Genomic DNA, 21,582 nt, shown 5'->3' with positions numbered 1-21,582 from the left:
TGAGCAGGCAGTCCCATGGCACATCTGGTCTGGAGACACGTGCAAACCTGGCTCAACCCTCCTCTGGCCACTGGGAGCGGGTGTGGGCTCAGGCCTGAGGCCTGGCAGGGACGCTGTCTGGGCACTCTGCCTCATGGCTATGCGACTTGCCCCCTGAGCCTCCATTTCCTCATCTGTAAAATGGGTTGGAGAATCGTGCTTGCTGCAGGGTGGTCACAGGGCTGTAAAATTAACAAACAAAGCACTAAGGCTGGGTCCTGGTTATCTGTCAGGGTTTCCTGCCAGAGGGAGACAGACACACAGACAGAGGGAAGCAGGACAGAGCCCAGGAGGAGTGGAGGCCTGTTGGGAGGTGGCAGCCAGGCCGGGAGAAGGCTGCGACCCAGATTCCCCCGCCCTGCAGCTCTCAGGCAGGATACTCAGTTTGCTCACCTCCCGCCCCCCTGCCACTCTGCACCCTGACTCCGTGCTTTCGACCCTCATTCTGGGCTCTGCCCTGCTCTGCGGGCTCCCCATCCGCGGTGGCAGTGGGGCCCTGGACCCTGTGGTCCAAAGGGGGCAACACTGTTGAGGTGGCAGGCATGTCAGGGGTCAGGGGTCAGGGTTCATTGAGAAGGACCTGGGAACGGAACCACCCCCCTCACAGATGTCAAGTGGGGCGGGAGCACTGGGGCTGCAGGGAAGGTTGTGGAGGGGGCACGGGAAGAAGAGACGCTGCCTGCCTCACATCACCCTGGGTGAAAGGGGCCCCCCCATGCCCAGGGGCCCCAGAGCCCATGAGATGCTGTGTGGCAGGGAGCAGGCTGGAGGCGGAGACCAGGCGGTGACGCCACTCCTGGGCCAGCTCTGTGTGAAGGCCGTGGGGACAGTGGTGGGGGGTGGGGGTGGGGGACAAGGGCCTCTTTGCTCTCCCAGGAAAGGTCTTCAAGCTTCACGTGCAAAGTTGTTTGTCTACTTGGCGGTGACTGGAGTGTAACAGATGTTGAGACCTGGAAGAGGCCAAGCAAGGGGGTTAATTAGCAGCCTCTTCTTAGTTTCAGCAAATCTCTTTTGTAGCTCTGATAAATGGGTGACCGTAGAAGCAGCCTATAGCATCACTGTTCCCTCATGGTTCACATCAGCAAACTGACCTGCTGGGACTTCCCTGGTGGTCCAGTGGTTAAGACTCTGGGCTTCCACTGCAAGGGGAGCAGGCTCAATCCTTGGTCGGGGAACTAAAATCTCACGTGCCCCGCACATTGAGGCTCATCCCCTGCCAAAAAAATTGAAAAAAACAAACTGACCTGCTGCTGGTCAGTCTTTCTAGCAAGAATGTCCTTCCTCATTCTGGCCACCAGAACAAACTCCTATTCAGTCTTCAAAACCCCATGAGATCTGTACTCTTAAATTTTGAGCTTTTCACTGCATGCAGTTATTCCTCAATAGAGGTAAAGACCTCGGAAAAATTAGTGAAGTAGGAAGTGCCTTCTGTTTCCCTCTCTGCGAGTCGAGGTTGAGTGGGAAGGTGTGGACAGTGTGGGCCCCTGGAAGAAACCTGTTGGGTTCACCGTGAGCCACCACTCCTCCCTCTGAGAGAGGTGGCTGGGGGAGGCGTTATTGTCACCACAGGCGTCCCCACCAAGAGGAGCTGGAGGGGGTCCTGCTTTCCTGTTGGACTGCTGCTCCCAGGGTCCTGGGCCGAGTCCTGAGTTCTGCCGTGTCCCGAGGGACCGTGGGGACTCTGGTCTGGCCTTAGTGCCAGCTCCTGCCCCCTCTCCCCTCAAGGCCTCGCTGTGTCCATCTCTGCCTCCATGGCCATCCTGAGAGTGGCCGGGGGGGTGGTCTCCACGGAAACATCCATGACGACCAGTCGTGGGTGGCTGCGGAAGGCCTCCTGACGCCATCCAGAGGCAGAAAGTTGGCCAGAAAGAGGCCACGTGGGGACCTGGTGCCAGAGTTTGGGGGCATCTGCTGGCAGGCTGCAGGGCAGGTGGGGGAGGCCTGGGCTGGGGGCTGAAGCTGGCAGGCAGAGCTTGGCTCCCTCCTAATGCAGCCCCTTGGCCCCCACATCAGCCTGGTGGTCCCGCAGTGCCCAGGTGCTCCCCACCCAGGTGGCTCCAGAGGGCAGCAGTGACAGCCCAGCAGGAGGGGCCAGCCTGGGAACGGGCTGCTCCGCGCCCCCCCCTTCCCACCACCGACACCCCCCCTCCCCGCCCCTGCCCGTTGCCGGCCAGCTGGGCCTGGGGAGTGTCCCAATCACGTGCTCCACCTGGCTGCATGTCCAGACACCACAGAGTTCAAACACCTGGCAAGCAGCAAGCAGGCCACGCCCAGATCAGTTCCCTCCACAGCCCAGGGCTGAGCCAGCAGAGGCAGAGGCACTCTGAAGCTGCGTACAGAGCAGCACGAGTTTAGGGAGGCCCACACCTCCCTTCGTGGGATCCCTGTGCCCCGGCCCCGCACTCTGGGGCACCAGCACAAGTGATGAGCAGCACCAGCCCCGTGGACCCCCTGTGTCGCTCCATGCATCCCACCTGAGTGCCCATCACCCAGTGATGAGGTGGAGAGCCCACCTCTGACTCCTCAGCCACCCCCAGACAGCCTGATGGGGTTGGGAGGCCCAGGGGAAAGAGTGTGCTTGCCCCGGGGCCATCCAATGTTGGGGGTCCAGAGAGCGGAGATGGCTCTAGAGGCGCCTGGAAGTCAGAAGTGTGCTGGGGAGGGGGAGCTCTCACCTGGATAAATGGACCCCATGAGATGTGGGGGCTCCACCCCTCCTCCCAGAGGGGCAACTGAGGCTGACAAAGGCCAAAGTCTCGTCTGGCATCTCGGAGCCCAGGGTGGAGCCTCCTGGTGACCTGATTCCAGCCCCGACCCTGGGTTCTCTCAAGGAGGGTGCATGGCCAGCTGTGACTGCTGTAGGCCCCAGGGACCGAAGACCCTCTGCCCACACAGTTCATATAAACAAACTGTGCCTCCGGTCTGTGGGGGTAGACTGTCCAGTGCCCCAGGGAGTGGGCAAAGCTGGCCTCTGAGGCAGAGGGCTAGACTGGCTCAGCTAGAGTCTGGTGGACAGTGGGGCAAGAGGAGAACTTGTGCTTCTCAGGGGCTGAACAGAGACCCCCGGCTACGGCGCCCTGAATCACTCCTTTATTCCACAAGCACACAGTGAGCGCCTGTGTGTGCCAGGCACTGCCCGACTGCCAGGCAGCATGGTGATGAGGACAGACAGGGTCCTGGGGACAAGGCAGAAAAGCAGAATCGAGCAAGGCAGGACGCCCCCTGCCCCCAACAGGAAGTGGAGGTTGGGCGGACCTCAGGATTAGAGGTTACTGCTTCTACCGGCAATCCCTGCCAGGAGGCTCCTTAAACCGAGTCTCAGAACTTCATCCTGAAGGTTAAGTAAGATAACACCCTAGTAAATGTATTAGCACAGGATGAGCCCGGGGGGCTCTGAGGAGCAGAGTGGGAGAAACGGACACTCAGTGAGGCTTAGAGCCACTGGGCCCCTGAGAAGAGGGTTCAGGTGGAGGCTTCCAGGAAAATCGTGGGGGCACAGGCCAGGTGCAAAGGCCTCGGAGGGAACCCCAGGAGCCCTGCGGATGGCTGGGGCTACACCCAGTGTCCCGGTCAGGCGCTCTTAGGGGCTGTCCCCCGAGTGTGTGGGTAGCAACCCCCCCATGTCTAGAGGATCACCGTGAGGGGACAGGGGGGACCAGGAAAAGGTCACAGGGCACCACCGGCCAATGGGGGTGTGGGTGTCCCCACTTCACTTCGGGGTGGGCACTCGGAGATGCCAGGGACCCTCAGAGTCTGTCCTTACCTCCGTCCCAAACTGGCACTGGGCATCTGCTCGTCATGGTGCATGAGGTCTGATCCCCAAACGAAATATTTGGTTTCCAGGGTTGACGGCCTTGAAATGCAAATATTGCTTCTCTGTTTCCAACAGTCACATTTGGGCTCCTGGAGCCCTGAGCTGGCTCCTGGCTGAGATAACCAGTGTCCGCTGGCCCTGCCAAGAGCCAGGCAGGGGTGGCCCCTCTACCATCCAACAACCTGGAAGTGGTGCAGGACCCCACCACCGATTTTGTGGGTAAGGAAACGGAGGCTCAGGCCCCAAGGGCCAGAAGAGCTCCCAGCTCTGGGTGGGGCCAGCCTCGGCTCCTTGAGGTTCGCTGGGACCCCCAGGCTCTCAGGAGGGGCCCACACTGGAGGGGGCTGCCGGTCCCCAGGTGCTTCTGCCCAGTCCACTGGTCACACTGGTCTGTCTTGGCCAGATGACCCTGCCAGAGGCTGTTTACAAGTGGGCAGGCGTGGGGAACCACAGACGGCAGCTCAGTACCGCCTGGACTTCAGGGCCAGGACAAGGAGGGAGAGAGGCTGCCGGGGTGGGGGTGGGGCTGGGGCTGTGCACTGCCCTCGTGCCTGAATGGGTGCGAGCAGGGATGAGCACCCGCCCCACCCTTCCCCTCCAGGACCCAGAGGCCAGCACACTGCCTGAACACGGCTGGCCAGAAGCCTGCTGAGGGCAGAGGTCAGCCCTGCGCAGTGGGTCTGGGGACACAGAGGCCCAAGCCTGCTGGGGCCCCCCAGCTCCTCCGTTCTGTCTCCTCACATCCCATCTCTGCCAGCATAGCCACCCTGAGCCCGCACTGCTGTGCTGTGTTGTGCGTTCCAGCCCCTCCCCACACGGTCAGGGCAGCACAGGGAGGGGCTGCGTGTGGATTAATCCGAAGACCCTCAGGCATGTGGGCTCTGCAGGTGAGGACTCGGGGGGGACGACACAGAGGTTCCACACCGAAAACCACGCTGTTTTCTCCAGAGGAGACCAGGGGAGTCTGAGGCAAGTTTAAGTGTGGAAATCTGCAAGCAGGTGTGGACTTTTGTTGTCCTGGCCCGGGGCGGGGGTGGGGTGGGGTGGGGGTACCTGCCGAGTGAGATGAGGCAGGAAAGGTTGCTTCCTTCCCACTCAGGACCTGCCAAGAGATTCATCTCAGAAAAGCGGAACTCCCGGGCTCCTCAGCTCCAGCCCTGCTGGCAGCCCCTGAGGGGTGGATGGGGGCAGTGGCAGAGGCACAGACCCCACCCGCAGGGCCCTTCCCTGGGCTGTCAGGAGAGGGAGGCTCCTGGAAATTCCACACACCCCGCTCCCTGTGCTGAGGCCAGGAGCCCTCAGGGCGGCTGCATGGGCCCCGCCCCTGCCTGGAACACCTTCTCAGGTGCCGCAGAGAGGATGGGGCAGGAGGGCCCAGGCTGGACTCCCTCCCGGCCCAGTGGAAAAAGCGGGGGACCCCTGGGAGGATGCCAGGCCCATTCAGGCACTCTCCACAATCTCCCCAGGACCTGAGGTGTCCTGCACAGCTAAGCCTAAAGAGCCCCTCAACCTCGTCCAGAGCTCAGACATCAGAGGAGAGATAAACAACACATGGGGAGGTGCGTGTCTCCGACACGGTGCGTCAGTGGGGCTCAGGCAGGAGCAGCCTGGGCCCAGCCCTGCTCCCCGATCCTCCATCCCCCAGAACAACCTGTGTGGCCCCAGAGGAGAGGGCCGGCCGGGCCCCTCCTTGCTGAGGGGACACAGTCTTGGCCAGGATGCAGGGAGGCCCTGGGACCACGAGGGAAGAGCTGGTGTCTGTGGTCAGCCTGCCTCCAGGTAGACAGCAGCAAAACCCCCAGACCTCTGTCGGAGTGGGGGCTGCAGGGAGGGGAAGCCCCAGGTCCTGGGGGTGGGGGTGGCTGGAGGGCCACGCAAGGGCTTGTCTGGGCACCCAGGGCTGGGGAGGCCCTGCAGAGAGCAAATGGCATAAAGGGTGGGGAGAGGGCTCCTTTGTTCCCAGAGCCCAGGATGTGTGAGACATGGTGGGCCTGGGTCCCAGTCCCCGCTCTGGCCCAGCGTGTGACTTCGGGTGATGCAGGGCATGAGGGCTCCATCTCCAGGTGTGATGGGGCTGGGGGGGCCTCACCCTCTCACTCTGAAGATGTCACTGGCTCTAATTGGGAGCATCATTCTGTACCAGGTGAGCTCAGATCACACTTCACATGTGAGGGGTGGGGCACATCACCTGCCGGCCTAAAATCGTGTTTCCACTTCTCAAAAAAGCCAGTCTGGCCTCCGACTGGGGCCAAGCAGCTTGAGACGTTGGCCCAGCACCGCTGCTTGGCCTCCGTCTCCTGGTCTGAGGCCACCCCAGATGCCTGAGTGCCAGGGATCACTTGGAAGCTTAAGGACGTCCCAGGTGCTCCTGGTGGTTGGGGCCCCATTTTCTCTTCCTTTTCCGGGGATTGGGCATCAGACGTTGAGCACAGAGGGTGGACCAGCAGACACCCCCATCAACCAGGACCCCTCCCCCCGGGCCCTGCAGCCCAGAACCCTGCCAGGTGACAGGGGTGAAGCTGTCTGGCTCATCTGCAGAGAGGCCAACCCCGGCTGAGACGCCAGGATGTCCTCCACCCACCATCCCCTCCCTCACACTGGTCTAGCTGGAGGTGCTGAAGGAGGCAGGACCGGCCTGTGTGGGCGTGGGGGCGCGGTGCTGGCAGTGGGGTTGCCACGCAACTGCCACATGCATCTGGTTGTGTCTGGGCTCCGTGGGGTGGAGGAGGCCCAGGTTCCAGTAGCCGTGCTTAGCCACTTGCTAAGGTGGCAGGATGGGATCATGTCCCAGACGCCCTGGGTCCCCGGAGAGAACGCCCCACGCCCCCAGTCCTGCTCTCAGGAGAGGGTCCCAGAAGTTCTCCAAGCAGCTTAGAGCTGCAGGCTGGGAAGTTGTGACAGTGGAACTCAGGCCTGAGGCCTTGCTGCAGTCCCCTCTGCCTGGCCGAAGTGAGGGACAGTCCCAACCCGGGGCCCAGCCACTCCTGGTGGCCCTCAGCGGCAAGTGTCACACCAGCAGAGCCTCCCCAGCGTGGTGCTCTGAGCTTGACTCCACAGCCGGTGGACCAGGGAGTGGTCCCCAGGCTCCCGAAGCCCCGGTTTTCCCATAAGTGCAATAGGTGTCCTTGTGGCCTGGTTGTACCCTGAGGATTTGGGGTGACCAGAGACAGCCCCTCCCTGGAGGCCCAGCACTGCCCTGGGGCACTGACTACTTGCCAGGCTTCCTGGGGAGTGAGGGCTGAGGGCAGTGGGGGTCTCCATCCAGGCTTGGGGACAGCAGGACATGGACACTGCCTGCCAAGGTTCCAGCCTGGTCCACCCCAGTCCACTCCTTGTGGCCAAACCCCAGCACCTGGCCAGGTGAACTGGACAGTCCACCCTGCTGGGTGTCTGGGTTTTCCCGCACCTTCTGTGGTCCTGTTCCATCCCGTACCCGGGCCTCCTGCCAACCCAGGGTGGGGCTGAGGGTGGGGGTGGTCGCTGCTGGCACATGGGGAACGTTGGGGGCCGGATGAGGGAGGAGGCTAGCCTTGTAGGAGGGTTCCACTGGCTGTGACCCTATCCATCCGTGGGCGCCACCGAGGAGGACCACCCCCCACCCTGCAGGCAACACAGAGCCTTGGTCTCCCCACCCATCACGCAGGCCCCACCCCCTCTAAGCAGTTTGGAGGTGCCCTGATACGTGCCCCCGGGAAGCTCCCCAGGTCCTGGGCTGTTTGTGCTTGGCCGCACACCTGGATTACCTCTTCCTTCCATGTCCACATCCTCACACAGATCAGGGCATCCCTGATCTGAGGGTGTCCCCTGAGCAGGCGCTGAGCGCTCAGGCATCCCAGCCGAGGAGCGAGGCAAGCAGGGCCACTGGGGCCTGGCTGCAGGCTCTCCCCTGCTTGCATTCAGCATCCCGCCCAGCCCAGCAGTGGGTCTGGTCCAGGCCACACAAGCCCGAGGCCCTCCTGTAGGTCTGGGAGTTTCAAGGAGAGGCAGGAATCAGGAAGTGCCAGAGGGAGCAGATGTAGTGTGTGTATGTGGGGGGCTTTGAAGGGGGAAGTGACGTGATGACCCCCTTTGCCCTGGGGCTTCTAGGTCAGCGCCCCGGGGGGTAGGGGATCTCCGTGCCCCCCATGCCGGGCCTCGTTAACAGGTGGCTGCCTCTGAGGTCCATGTGGGCGTCTCTGCATCACGGGGACTCTCAGGTCTTAAGGATTGTCCAGGCACCGATGGGGTGTCGCTCAGTGGGGGTCAGACAGCTGAGTCGACAAACTCTCCCTCCAAGGGTCCTGGAGGCACAGCCCTCCTCACACTGGCTCAGGGCGGCCGGGTATTAGGGCACCTGGACACCCCAGGCCTTGGTCTGTCTAGAGGCTGGCAGCCTCACCTGAGCCTCCCTGAGGGGTCCTGGGTTTCCCGAGGCCCAAGGACTCGCATCTCCTGGGAGGAAGGTCCCTCCCCAGCCCGTGAAGTCGCAGTCCAAACCGGCAGATGGATGTGGGCTCAGGAGGTGGGGCCGCCACAAACATGCAGATTTACACACGTGAGTCAGACAGACCTTCTGTTTGTTGAGCATAAAACGCATACATGAGATTTTTAAGTGCAGCCCTCCCTCCAGCCTCTGGATTGGGGAGGCTCACAGCTCCTACTGTCCCTCTGTGTAAGGCCCGGCTGCCATGGGTTTATTATTCCTTGGACAAACGCTGGGCTTGTCCAAGGCCCTGGGAGCAGACTGGGTACACCAGAGACCAGACACTGTGGGGCCCTGGAAAAGCTGGTGGGGGGAACCCTGGGACTGACACCCCGATAGCCGGGTCTCTCCAAGGGGCATTCGGAGGGAGACAGGGCCAAGCTGCACGTCCCCATCCCTCTTGCATCCAGGTCTGCTCCCCATTTGGTGGCTCTGCTCACACAGGCCTCTGTGAAGCCCCTGCAGAACCCCCTGCACCTGAGAGCTGGGCCAGCCCTTGCCCCTGGGGCGGAGGATTCAGGGTTTCCGTCCAGGCTGAGACACTCCGCTGAGCCCACCCTGGAAAACATGGGGCAGCCCAAGCCTCTAACCTGATGGAGGAGGTTAACCTGATGCACACCCCCACGTTCAGGGAAAACCAGCCCCAGCATCAGGCCACTTCACGCACCTGTTGGTCCAGCAAGAGCTGCCCACAAGCCTGGGAACCTGTTTCCTCTCTCAGATGGTCACTCTGCCCCATCAGTGCCTTCCTGGTACCCACCTGCCTGTGTGTGTTTGCACGCCACACTCTGAAGCAGTTTGTTTTAGTGTTTCATTGACCTGGCAGTGCAGAATCTCGAGGCAGAGGCCATGCAACCCCTCTCCTCAGCTCCACGCAGACCGCGGAGTCTCTGCCTGTCACTGGCACCTCATGAGGAGGGCGCCTTTTGTGGGGGCTCTGAGGCCTTTGATGCCTCCAGGAGAATGGGAGTGGCTTGCAGACAGGTGGGTGGGGCTGCAGGCCATGGTGGTCGTGGGACACAGCCAAGCTCTCCCTACTCCCAACTCCACAACTCTGTCCTTCCAGAAACGATTTCCCAGCCACCAAGTCTCTGGAACCTTCTGGAGTGTTCCAGGCTGAGCTTGGGAGACAGACAGCTCGGGGCTGAGGTGGGGCCACAAAACCCTGACTCTCCCTATTGATCCAGGACAATTTCCGGATGGCAAACCCCATTAGGTCCTCACACACCATTAAACAATTTAAAAATAACACTTTATCACTGATGCCGAGGCCAAAGTTCAGGGCAGGATGCTCTGCGGCTAACGGTGAGGGTGCCGCTCTGGACGTGGGGGAGGGGATGTTGTGAATCTGGTCTCCCCCGGCTGGGGGGGAACTTGTCTCCCCGGGTAGTCGGGAGGGGCATACCTTCTGCTTGGGCGCTCAAGTCCACTCAGGGCCCAAGAAGCTTTGCTCTAGCCAATCCCAACCCCCACCTCATGGGTCCCCGGAGCCCTGGATGTCCAGTAAGCAGGGTGTGCTCCCTGCTCAAAGATGGGGGGCCTGGCTCAGCCCCCACCCCCTCACCCCATTCCCAAGGCCTGGTGAGCAATTCTCCACCAAGACCAGGAGGCCCCGTCGCCATAGAAACGGACCACGTTCCCAGAGTCAACCACCGCCATCTGCGTCCCTCTCTGGCCAGGGCTGGGAGTGGGTGGGGACAGGTGGCCTCTCCCCACTGGATTTGTTAATGAGACAAATAGGGTCAGGTCTCCGCTCGCACGGCCCCCCTGTGCCAGCTTCCCATTATGCAGGATTCAATCCTCCCCCTGACCCCAACTCCCCCGTCCCCCTGACGTGCCATGCTGGTGCCAGCCCCCAGCTGGCCAGCAACACGCTGAGCCCAAGCTCATCCTGGGCTCAGAACCCAAGTTAGCCACAAGCCAAGGAACACCAGGAGCCCCCAGAAGCTGGGAGAAGTGGGAAGGATCCTCCCCTGGAGCCTGCGGAGGGAGAACGTCTCCGAGACACCTTGCCTTACAACTTTTGGCCTCCAGACTGCGAGAGAATGAATTTCTGGGTTAAGCCCCCAGGCTGTGGTCCTTTTTTAGGAGAGCCCTTGGAAGCTAACATTCTACCTTAAATAATGGTTATCATGGTACTCTCCAACATGGAGAATATGAACAATGCATCTTTACATCTTTTGGTGCTCTTCTTGGTTTGTAATATACAAAGGAAACCTTGTATACTCAAGACAGCCCCCCCGGTTCCCCCAGGAATGCAATGCCAGCTCTCCGGGAAGCAGTGATGCTCGGGTGCCTCCGGCCAGGGTCTCCCTCTATCTGTGACGCCGTGCGGGCCCATCAGCTGGCCACGGGGTGGCCGGGGCTTGGCCAGCTGGGCCAGGCTGGGCTGGTGGCTCGCCCAACCCACTCCGGGGCGGAGCTCGTGCTGGCCAGTGTCCGTCCAGCCAGCGGTGGCCCCTCTGGCGGTGGTCACAATGTCACCTGGAGGAGGGACACTGGCTCAGCCTGGTGGGGTCCCTCCACTTAGTCAGCCTGTATACTCATGGGGCCACTCGCTGCTGGAGGCAGAGGTGTGGGCAGACGCGGAGGCCCAGCTGGAGGCCCAGCTGGATGCCCAGGAGGAGCTGGGGCTGCCTGAGAGCTTACTGGAGGAGGGGTCCCAAGGCCGGTCCTGAGGATGGAGAGAGATGGGACGAAGAGCAGCCTGGGGGAGGCCTGGGGAAAGAATGACCTGAGCTCTGAGGAGCCACGAGGTCGGCCTGACCAGCAGAGGGGCTGGGGCTGGGGGCTGGCAGGCGCCATTGTGGCGGGGGTGCGGGATAGGGCACACAAAACCCACCAGGAAGGAACTTTCTGTAAATCAGGAGTAAATGGTGTTTGTGAGGACGAGGCGCCAGCTCCCTTACAGAGGCAGGGTCCCCAGAGCACCCTTCCCGCTCTTCTCAGGAAAGCAAGATTTACAATAATGCAAAGTGCATTAGTGCGGCGGGGGCGGGAGGGGGTCTGGTCCCACCCACTGGCGGCTGGGCTTCCTGACTGGCCTTTGTGTTGGCAGCGGGGCTGCGGTCGGTCGATGCCTTGGCTGACGGCTATTTAGAGCTGCCCAGGGTTGTGACGGAGGGGCGGCGCTAACGGGGGGCTGGGAGCGGGCAGAGGCTGCCCCCCACACCCCGTGCCAGTGTGCCCTCCCTCCATGGGCCTGCCTGGTTGGGGGAGAGGTCTTCCCCCCTCCTCGGAGGCCACATTTGACCTTACCTTACCCACAAAGAACACCCCAAGTCCCAGGAACCTCCTTGCCCTTCTTGGGGGACCCAGAGGGTGGACATTAGCTGGGTTCGTGGTCATGAGCCGCCCAGGTGCAAGGCAGGCAGAGACTGGGTCTCTGATGGGCTGGTGGGGTCAGGCCCGTCCAATCCCTCGCTAACTCCCAGAGCTCCGGGCACACCCTGGGTGCTCACAGGGTCTTAGAAAACCAGCATGACTCACTGCCATTGGCAGGCGAGCGTCACCAAGTGCAGGGGGGAGCCCCACCTGGATTCCATTGCCCACCTACCTCCCAGAGGTTCCCGGGCTGAGCAGACTTGGGCCTGTGGGGAGAGAGACGGAGGGCTCCGGCCTTGGCCAGGCCCACTTAAGGGTCTCCCCTTGGCTTCCGACAGGCTCAGGGCCTGGGACAGGGGCCTCCCTGTGACCCCCATGGCCCCTGCGCTGTGGCCCTCCAGGATGGTCTCCAGGATGGAGGCCTGAATGGTGGTCCCCCCCATCTCTGGGAGCACCTAGAGTTCAGAGGGCAGCAACTGAGCCCCTGCCTCCTGGGGTCCCTGTCACTGTTGGGACACTGTGTCTGCACTGACCTCTGGAGCCCCAGCTGGCCAGCCCAGGCCGGAGATCCGTGTCCCATCTTGCCTCGCCTTGCCTGCCTGGGAAGGAACAACACCCAGGAGCTAAATTTCCACCTGAGGCTGCTTCCCACAGCCACAGAGATCAAGAATCGAGGAGCTGAAGCAGGGAGGCGCACATTACCTGGGGACCGTGCCTTCCACCCTGGCCCCCAAGCTTGGAAAACCAGGCAGGGCTGGGGGCCGTCAGTGGAGTGTGCACATGAGCCCGGAGCAGGGCAGCGGGTGCAGGGCTGGGGGGCTTTGTGGGAAGGATGGGTGTGCCGGTGCGGGGAGGCCAGGGAGTGAGAGGTCGGCAAGATGGGAAGGGTTACAGCTGACCCCTTGGCTAGGCCCTGTGGTGACCTTGCCCTTCTCCTCCAAGCACTTAACCGGCCGCTTGCTCCTTCTTGGAGACTCTGAGTGGCCCTGGTTCTCAGCTAAGCGGCTCCACGCCACGTCCACCACTCCCGCGAGGGCCTTTGGGGCTTGGTGTGCCGTCCAGCCGACGTCCTCTGTCTATTTTCAGGTCCTCTTTGGGCTAAGTGCTGGGTGGAGCCGGGCCTCCAGCCTCCCGCCGCAGCCCTGGAGGGGCTACAATGGGGCTGTTTGCATCCTTTCTGGGGCCACTGGTCTCCTGGCGCCGCCTCGGGCCTGACATCCCTTCAGACGCACTTGGGATGCCCTTGGCCAAGGACACTGGGCTGGGGGTGTGTGGGCGCCGTCTCCTCTTTCTTGCTGGAAAGGTGTTGTCTTGGAGAGAAGAGAACCCTTTCTCTCAGGATCTCCCACAGGAAAAGCAATGCCCCTTCCAGGGTAGGGTCTCCCCGCCTCTGTGCACTGGGGCCCAGGGCTGGCTTCTACCCACTGGATGCCAGCGGCACCCCTTCGCCTGGCGTTGTGACAACCAAAAATGCTTCTAGACGTTGCCAAGGGTCCCCGGGGCAGAGTCACCCCCAGATGAGAGCTGCTGCTGCAGGGGGAGCATGAGGTGGTCCCATGGGGCTTGACCACAGAAAGGTGATGGGAGGGTCCCTTGGGGTCCCCGGTGTGGGGATGTTTGGGGACTGGGGACCCCCCAGTCACACTGCATGTGAGACCCTGACTCCTCTTGTCTGACGGAGGGCGTAGTGCAGCCCAGCCCAATAGGCATCGGGCCCAGACCCCACTGCCAGAGCCTCGGGGTTACGGGAGGAGGGTCAGACTTCACCCACCTCCCTAATGGGTCCCAGAATCCCCCAGCACTGAGAAGACAGGAGCCCCTGGCCCACCGTGGCCTGCAGCCTGCCATGTAGAGGGCTAGACACCTCACTGTAGTTACCCCACAGCCAGAGAAGCAGACCATGGCTCCATTTTGCAGACAAGGCACAGACAGCTTAGGGGTTCGCCAGAAGCCACAGAGCGCTCAGGCGGGATGAGGGTTCACCCGGGAAGCCTGACTTTAGGGCAGCTCCGTGCCCTTGACCAGAGCCTCCAGAGGGGCCGGAGGAGAGGGAGGGGTGGGCGGGAGGCAGGGGCTGGGTGGAGAGTATGCATTCTGCACCGGTCCTCTGTGTCTGCCCTCCAAATGACCCCGGGCTCTTATCTGGAGCCTGCACACCCCTAATCGGCCCGATTGCCGACAGAGGCATTTCCAGATGCTGCTGCTGGAGACTCTTAACATCAGAAGCGGCTCCCTCGCCGACACTCCACCGGAACGGCCCAAGGTCGCTGGGGCCAAACTTGCGGGGTGCGGAGAACTGGGGGTGGGGAGTGTGGCTGCCTCAGGGGGCTGGCCAGGGGGTGGGGGTGCCGGGGCAGGCCAGCCAAGGTCAGAGTCGGGGGGGGCAGGCATCCCTGCTGCAGCCCGGGCTCCCCTGTGCAGTGGGGAAAAGGGGGCCCCCCGACACCCCTTCCAGGCCCCGGTCCCCTGGATCTCAGGGTCTGCAGCTTACGACTGGCCCAGGATGTGTTACTGCTGTGTGGCCCCAGGCCGCCCCAGGACCCCATACATCTTTCTTCCTGGGGCTGCAGAGGCATAAGATGGGGAGGGGTGTGTGAGCAGCCCCTGAGACCTGCAGAACGTCAGGGCATCCAGGACAGCCAGCGCTGAGGCCCGAGACACAGGGCTCAGACAGGGTTCGGGCCCGAACACTAACAGTGTCAAAATGGCCCTTCTGTCCCCAAGATGGGGCCTGACCTCACCAATACCCCGAAAGGCCTCAGCCCAACTCCAAGCTGCCTGGACCCCTCCTTGGGCCAGCCCCACTCCCCATCGCCCCGTCCATCCTCGCTCCCAGGAAAAGGCCTGCGAGTCCTGTTATTCTTGTTACAGAGGCAGGAAGAGGCTCCCGCAAAGACCCCAGTCGGTGGGGGGCTCGGCGGACCCTGGACCTGCTCACGACCCAACGTCCAACACCCCCGCTGCCTCCACCATGACGCCACATCTGCCACCCCAGGACCAGGGCCTCCAGGACAGGGATGTGACCATCGCTGGTCAGTCCAGTCACTTCCACGGGGGTCTGCTGGGCCCAGCCTGGCTACGGGGTGACCGGGCAAAGGCGCCAGAGCCTGCAGTCCTTCTGAGGCCAGCAGAGCCCCCCGGTAGTGGACACCAGCCTGGGGTTGAGGTGCCTGGACACAGGGCAGGCAGTGCTCCCCCAGGCTCCCTGCCTGGCCCACCGGCTTCCACCTGTTCAGCCTGTAGGAGGCTACGAAGTTAGGGACCATCCTAAGACCCTCACTTCTGACCCCACTGCAAGCCCAGAGGTCCCCAAGACCACCCTGATGTTCCATGATTCTCCAGAAGGGCGCACAGCCCCATGATGCTCACAGGTGCGGTTTGCCTTGGGGACAGAGCACTGGTGGACAAGGGCCAGGGTGCGGGCCCCCTGGGGCAGGGTCCAGGCACCAGACACCAGAGCCCTTGTTGCCCCCACCCCCCACGGAGCCAGCACACCTTCCCCCCTGGCACAGACTGTGAGGGCACACAGGCAGTGCCAGCTGGGGGTGCTCCCCGAGCCGTGTCCAGGGATTTTACTGGGGATGTGGCGAGGTGGGGGAGCCCCGTGGGTGGGCAGGCAGGAGAGCCCTGCGGGAGCCTCTCCAAGACTGTGCAGCTTGAGTGCTGCATCTGAGGCCACGTCCCAGCACCCCAATACGGCCTGGGGTCTGAGAGTCAGGAGATGCCCTGACCTCACTAAGCCTCAGTTTCCTCGCCCTTAAAAGGGCTGGTTGGGAGGTAGGTTAAATCCTGCCCTGCCCATGGCAGGACCACACGTGTGTCCACTCCAGCTGGGCGTTGGGGCCCAGGTGATGGAGCTTCTACGAGTTCTGAAAAGCTCACCAGTAATGATGGGGCAGGGGTGGTGAAGGGGAACGCGGGTGCAGGGGGCCTGTGACCCCTGCATGTGCCTTGTGGCCACTGAGCTCCAGGGCTGGGTGGGGGCTGGGCTGGGCACCCTCTGCCCACCCTCCCACACTCAGCCCAGGCGTAAGCGGCCTCGAGACGTCAGCCTGTTCCTGGCCCTGCAAAATCTCTCCTAAATCCTGTATTTAATTTTGTTCTCTGGGAAATTGTAGGAGGTTTTGGAGATAAAGCTGAGCTGATAAATCAGGGATTTGGCTGTTCTTGCAAAAACTCTTGGACTGGGAGGTGGGAGGCAGGCCCAGGATGCCTAAGTCGGCTGGGTCTGGCTTAGGAGTCCCCCCTCGGAGCACCCACAGGGCCCCCCTCAACAGGACTGAAGAGAGTCTACAGCTGGGTCAGCAGTCTCCCCAGGGTGATGGGCATGAAGGACACCAGGGTGAGCATGACACACATGGGGGTCAGACCCCAAGGAGCACCCCCAAGGCGCTGTTAGAAGGTGGGTCCACGCACTTCAAGAGCTTGAGGGGCTGAATTACGTGGGGGAGGGGGTTGCTGATGCTCAGCCATCCCTTGAACCCTCTTCTCAAAGTTGTGCTTCCAAAGACCCTTTCCCTGGGGGGTGTGGTGTCAGTCCCTGCCCTCGCTGGCTGCTCTGCCCTGGGCATGCCCCACTTAGCCAACACTGCCACCCTTGAATAGTCTCTTCCAACGTCTCACACAAGTTGTGGCCAGTGTAGAGTGGAGTAGTAGGATGATAACCTCCCTCATTTGGGAATATATACCTCTTTTAATGTGACCCTGAATGACATTTGGTTTGTCAGCCTTGAAACCTATTGGCTGATGTCCACCAGGGGCCTCAGAAATCCTGGTGGGTAGGGCAGTTCTTGTCTGGTTTGCTCATTATTATTGGATTCGTCTTTTTAATGGGAGTGGTGTTCAGCAAGCGGGCAGGTGATGGCTCGAACCCAAGAGTGTGCTCTGTGTTGTGAGCTGCCCACGTGGCCCCCTTGTCCTCCCTTTGCCTCTTACCTTTCCCTTGCATACACCTCTAGCTGGTTTCTTGCATTTCCTTAGCTGGGTCTGAGTTCCTTTTACTCCAACAAAGGTTTGTGAATGCTGGGATGTGTCCCTGTCTCTGGACTACTGAAGGCAGAGGAAGGAGGAGGCCCGAGCCAGTTCTGAGACCGCAGGAGGCAATCAGGGCAGACTTCCTGGGGGAGGGGTGAATTAGAAGGAAGGGTGTTGGAGAGCATTCCAGGATGGGTGTGGATGTGGGGAGGGTGGGTGTGCTGAAGCCTGGGATGACCCAGGTCCTGGCTGGGCCAGGTTTTGCAGTAGTGACAGAGGTCTGGTCATCTTGGTGGCTTCCCACAGCAAAGGTATTTCAGGTCCCTGGTGGGCCATCCAGGGCCTGCCCCATGCCATCCTCACTCAGGGACACACCACCAGCCACCTAGCAGGGGCAGGGCAGGTGGAGAAGCGGCGCCAGCTCTTTAATGCTCTGCCCGTGAGTGACTCGGGTCACTTCTGCTCCCCTGTCATTGACCAGAGTGGGGCCCAGGGCTTCACCTAGCTTCAGGGGGCTGCTGGGGGCCCCCTGTGCACAGATGTGGGGCCACAGGCTGTTGCTGAACAGAGGATGCCGGGCACTCGGGGTCTGGCTCCAGCCAGGAGAAGAAAATCCCTGCTGTCCAGGTGGGTGCACTGGGCCCACCCCTAACCTCAGAGCCTGCAGGTTCCCCCACTGAGAAGCAGTGCCAGGGGGGGCATGCCCTGGAGGAACAGACATCTGGGGTGGAACACAGCCTTTGGCCCCTGAAGTCAGAGAGTGCGAGAAGCCTGGCGGCCCCAGGAGGAAACCTTTCTGGAAAGAGACATGATTTAAAATCTTCCTTGAAATTCCTGCCGTGACCTTTCTCCTAACATTGCCTCTGGAGATGGAAGGGAAGTGACCCATGGCAGCCGAGCCTGGACAGCGGCAAGTCTGCTGCCCAGGGGCTGTCCCTGGACCCTCTGCTCCTGAGCAGCTGCAGACCCCCATTCCCAGAAGGCTGAGGAATTAAAAGAAGGGCAGGGGCCGGCTGTCCAGAGATGCCCCAGCAGCTGCCCTGGGAGAAGGTTCTAGAGTCGTCCAGTCCAGATGGATGCCAGCTGTGCGGCCTTGCCAGAGCGACTGCTCCTCTCTGGGCCTTGGTCTCCTCATCTGTAAACGGGACCCAGCGGCACTCAGGGTGACTGTCCAGCAGATGCTGGGGCGGGGCCACCGGAGGCCACAGGAGTGGGGATCAGCAGGAACAGGCTGGCATAAGTGAGAGTGGGGTGTGCGGCTCTGGACCCCATGGCTCCCCCAAAATTCCACCAGCTGGCATGCTCGAGGGACGTTCCTCAGAGCCCGAGGGTGGGAGTCCCGGGTCTCGGTGGGCCACACACTCCTGCAGAGGACAAGGTGGAGTGGACAGAGCCCAAGGACTGGGGACACCGGCAATCCAGAGCCCCCAGGAGAGACACGGAACCGGTGGGCCCGGCGCAGGTCCTTCCTGCAGTGTCTGCCCGAAGGCCTCCCTCAACGGAGCGAGGTGCTGCATCCGAGGCTGGTCCCCTTCTCCCCAGGGGCAAGGCACATGTGCACAGGACAGGGTGCAAGCTGCCTGAGTGTTGCATGTCGGGGGCGTTGGAAGGAGACACCTGGTGGGGATGGTGACTCTGTGAGCTGCTTGGCGTCCCCCAGCTGTCCCCGATCCCTCTGTCATTCTGTGGGGTGGGTGGAGTCCAGGCCCACTAGACAGTGGATGGAGGACCCCAGGAACTCATCTCTCGTGGGAGCCCATGGAGACCAGGGCAAGTCCTCCCTTTGTGCCGCCTCCTCCTCGGGACGGCCAGGGCTTTTCCCAGCTGCCTGGCCTCTGTCCAGCTCCTGTGGGCTGACTCCAGGTCCCACTCCCTTGCCTGCTGTGTGCTGGCATCCTTGCAGTGGGCGGTGTGAACTCTCCCAGGCCTCACGGACAGCCTACCCATTCCGGTTCCAGGCTTCTCCCTCGCAACCTGACACATGGCTGCTTGAACTCCTCCACGGATGGGGAGTTCACGCTCTGTGGGAAGCATAACCTTGTAGCACCATGCTATGATTAAGTCACCCCACGTCTCAGGGCCCTCTGTTTCATGAACACATCTCAGGCATTGCTCATCTGTGTCCAGATCCCAGACACTCGTGTCCTTGGAACTGAATCTTCCTTGTGGCTCCACCGGCCCAATTGTTGGATACACTCCTTCTTTCCACTTTGTTCTGATTATAAATTTCAGTGCTGTGCAGCTTGGTACAAGTGACTTTTTTCCTTTTTTTAAAGATTCCCCCTTATTTGCAATTCTTTCCTAGGACTGGATTTCAAGGGCTGGAATTGCCATGTCGGGTGCAGGAATGGCTCTCGACATCACCTGCCGAACTGCTCCCAGAAAAGCTGGCCCAGCTGGCCAGGCCCACAGGACAGACAAACATGGGTTTCTCCGCAGCCCGGCCCGCACTGGGTTTCAAACTGCTGTCGTTTCCCCTGGTTCGATGGCGGTGTGCTGGTGGCGGGAAGTCCTTCAGGTTTCTATTATTTTCAAGTGGTGTCTGGGTAATAAAAACAATAACACACTCCAAAGGATGGAAAGCAGTGTTCAAATAAAAACCTGATGCCCACGTTCACAGCAGCACTGTTAACAAAAGCTGAAAGGTGGAAACAGCCCAAAGGTCCACCAGCTGAAGATGATAAACACAATGAGCTAGAGCCACGTGGTGGAGTATTACTCAGCCGTGAAAAGAAGTGAAGCACTGACACAGGCTACAACCTGGATGCACCCCGAAAACAGCTTGTGCAGCAAAAGGAGCCAGATGCCAAAGGACAAATACCTATGATTCCATTTACCGGAAACATCCAGAACAGGGAACTCCACAGAGACAGACGGAGACTGGGGGCTGCTGGGGGCTGGGGGAAGGGGCGGGGAGTGAGTGCTCATGGGGACAGGGCTTCCATCTGGGGTGACAAAAAAGTTCTGGAACTGGATGAAGGTGGTACTTGCACAGCCTTGTGAATGTGTTCAATGCTGCCAACTTGTACACTTTAAAATGGTAAACATGGTAAATTTTCTGTTATGTGTGTTATACACAATAAAGAAGCAGTGACAGTAGTAACAAACACTCCTTCAGGGCTTGCTCTGTGCCAGGCACGGTTCTTACCTCCAGTGGTGGCTCGTTACTGTGATTTACAGATGCGGACAGGCTCTCCCGGGTCACCTCACTGGCGGGCACCCATCCGCGCCTCGTTCCTTAGGTCCCTGCAGCTCCGTCCCGCTCCTCTTCCTTGGGCAGAAGTTTCTCTGTAAAGCCATTTCAATAAGTATTCGCCTGTCTGTCCTGTGCCCAGTGATTCCTCCTCTTCCGTCAAGAGCCAGACATCCACATGCCTCCTGCAGTTGGGTTCTACACGCTATCTCGTCCATTCTGGAGTTTTAAAGCTTCTTCTAAAACCTGTTTAGGAGAACAGGAGACAAGATGGCAGAGTAGAAGGACCTGAGCTCCTCTCATGATCACACCAAAATCACAACTAACTGCTGAACAACCATCGATCAAAAAGGCTGGAACCTGGGCTTCCCTGGTGGCGCGGTGGTTGAGAGTCCGCCTGCCGATGCAGGGGACACGGGTTCGTGCCCCGGTCCGGGAAGATCCCACATGCCGCGGAGTGGCTGGGCCCGTGAGCCATGGCCGCTGAGCCTGCGCGTCCGGAGCCTGTGCTCCGCAACGGGAGAGGCCACAACAGTGAGAGGCCCATGTACCGCAGAATTAAAATTTTATTAAAAAAAATAAATAAAAAAAAAAGGCTGGAACCTACGAAAAAAGATATTGTACATCCAAAGACAAAGAAGAAACCACAACGAGATGAGATGGCACAACCCTTTATGAATGACGTAGCCATTGTGGTTATGACTATAAACTGGTTAGAACCAATCAGGCCCAAGTTGGCAGAAGATTCGACCTCCAGTAGACCTTGAGCCTCATTATATGCTCATTGTAATACATTAGTTAATGACAGCCCCACAGGTGCCAGGACAATTCTGAGGCTGACCATCAAAGGCCAAAATGTGGGTGGTGGTCCAATTCCTGGAAATCCCCACCCCTTCCCAGTTGGAATACTCCTCCCAGTCATTAGCCTATGAAACTACCCAGCCCGTAAAAAACAAACCGCATTGTATTTCTGGGCCTCTCGCCTTATGAGATGGTCCACACTCTGTCTGCAGGGTGTGTTTCTCTCAGGGCCGGCTGCTCTCACTTTCCAAGAGGACCCCATGCTCTGGGGCTGCTCTCGCCTTTTGAGACAGACCGCATTCTGTCTATGGAATGTGTATCTCTATAAATAAATCCACTTCTCACCTATCACTTTGCCTCTCGCTGAATTCCTTCTGTGCTGAGACATAAAGAACCTGAGCTTCATTAAGTCCTGAGACCAGGTGTGTGTCAATTAAAAGACAGTGGTTTGAGTCCCAGCCTGTGGGTTCAAGTCCCAATCTGGGTTTTGGCTGGGTTCAAATCCCACGTGAGTTGTATGGTTTCAGTAGGAGGGGGCACTCACCATATAATCAAGTCCCATACCTGCCAGGTGGGTGACCCACAAACTGGAGAATAATTATATAGCAGAAATTCTCCCACAGGAGTGAGAGTTCTAAGCTCCCCCAGGCTCCCCAGCCTGGGGGTCTGGCATCCGGAGAAGGAGCCCCCAGAGCATTTGACTCTGAAGGCCAGCGGGGCTTGATCGCAGGAGCTCCACAGGACTGGAGGGCGCACACACCCTTGGAGGGCACACACAAGGTCTCCTGCACCAGGACCCAGGCAGTGACTCCGCAGGAGCCTGGGAGGGACCTACCTGCTGGTCTTGGAGGGTCTCCTGGGGAGGTGGGGGCAGCTGTGGCTCTCTCTGGGGTCACAAAAACTGGTGACGGAAATGTCCGGAGCGTTAAACTCTCGCTGGAGGCAGATCTCTTGCTTGGGTCATTAGCACCAAGA

General features: G+C 60.5%; 1 long non-coding RNA gene across 3 annotated transcripts; it reads right to left on the bottom strand.

The window, feature by feature from the left end:
- Positions 1-912: 912 nt before the first annotated feature.
- On the bottom strand, positions 913-21,549 carry LOC132505138 (uncharacterized). 3 transcript variants are annotated; one of them, XR_009535276.1, is made up of 3 exons: positions 20,410-21,549; positions 19,762-20,166; positions 913-989 (listed from the first exon to the last, which is right to left on the bottom strand). It is a non-coding gene; the product is annotated as an uncharacterized LOC132505138 (long non-coding RNA). The 3 variants fall into 3 exon arrangements; XR_009535273.1 differs by lacking the exon at positions 913-989 and adding an exon at positions 16,428-19,284; XR_009535274.1 differs by lacking the exon at positions 913-989 and adding an exon at positions 19,540-19,643.
- Between the last annotated feature and the right edge of the window lie 33 nt (positions 21,550-21,582).

This window comes from Lagenorhynchus albirostris, chromosome 15, assembly GCF_949774975.1.
Source record: "Lagenorhynchus albirostris chromosome 15, mLagAlb1.1, whole genome shotgun sequence".
In the NCBI taxonomy this organism is placed as follows: Eukaryota; Metazoa; Chordata; class Mammalia; order Artiodactyla; family Delphinidae; genus Lagenorhynchus; species Lagenorhynchus albirostris.
The sequence above is the reverse complement of the archived record's forward strand: the minus strand, read 5'-3'. Positions and strand labels throughout refer to the sequence as shown.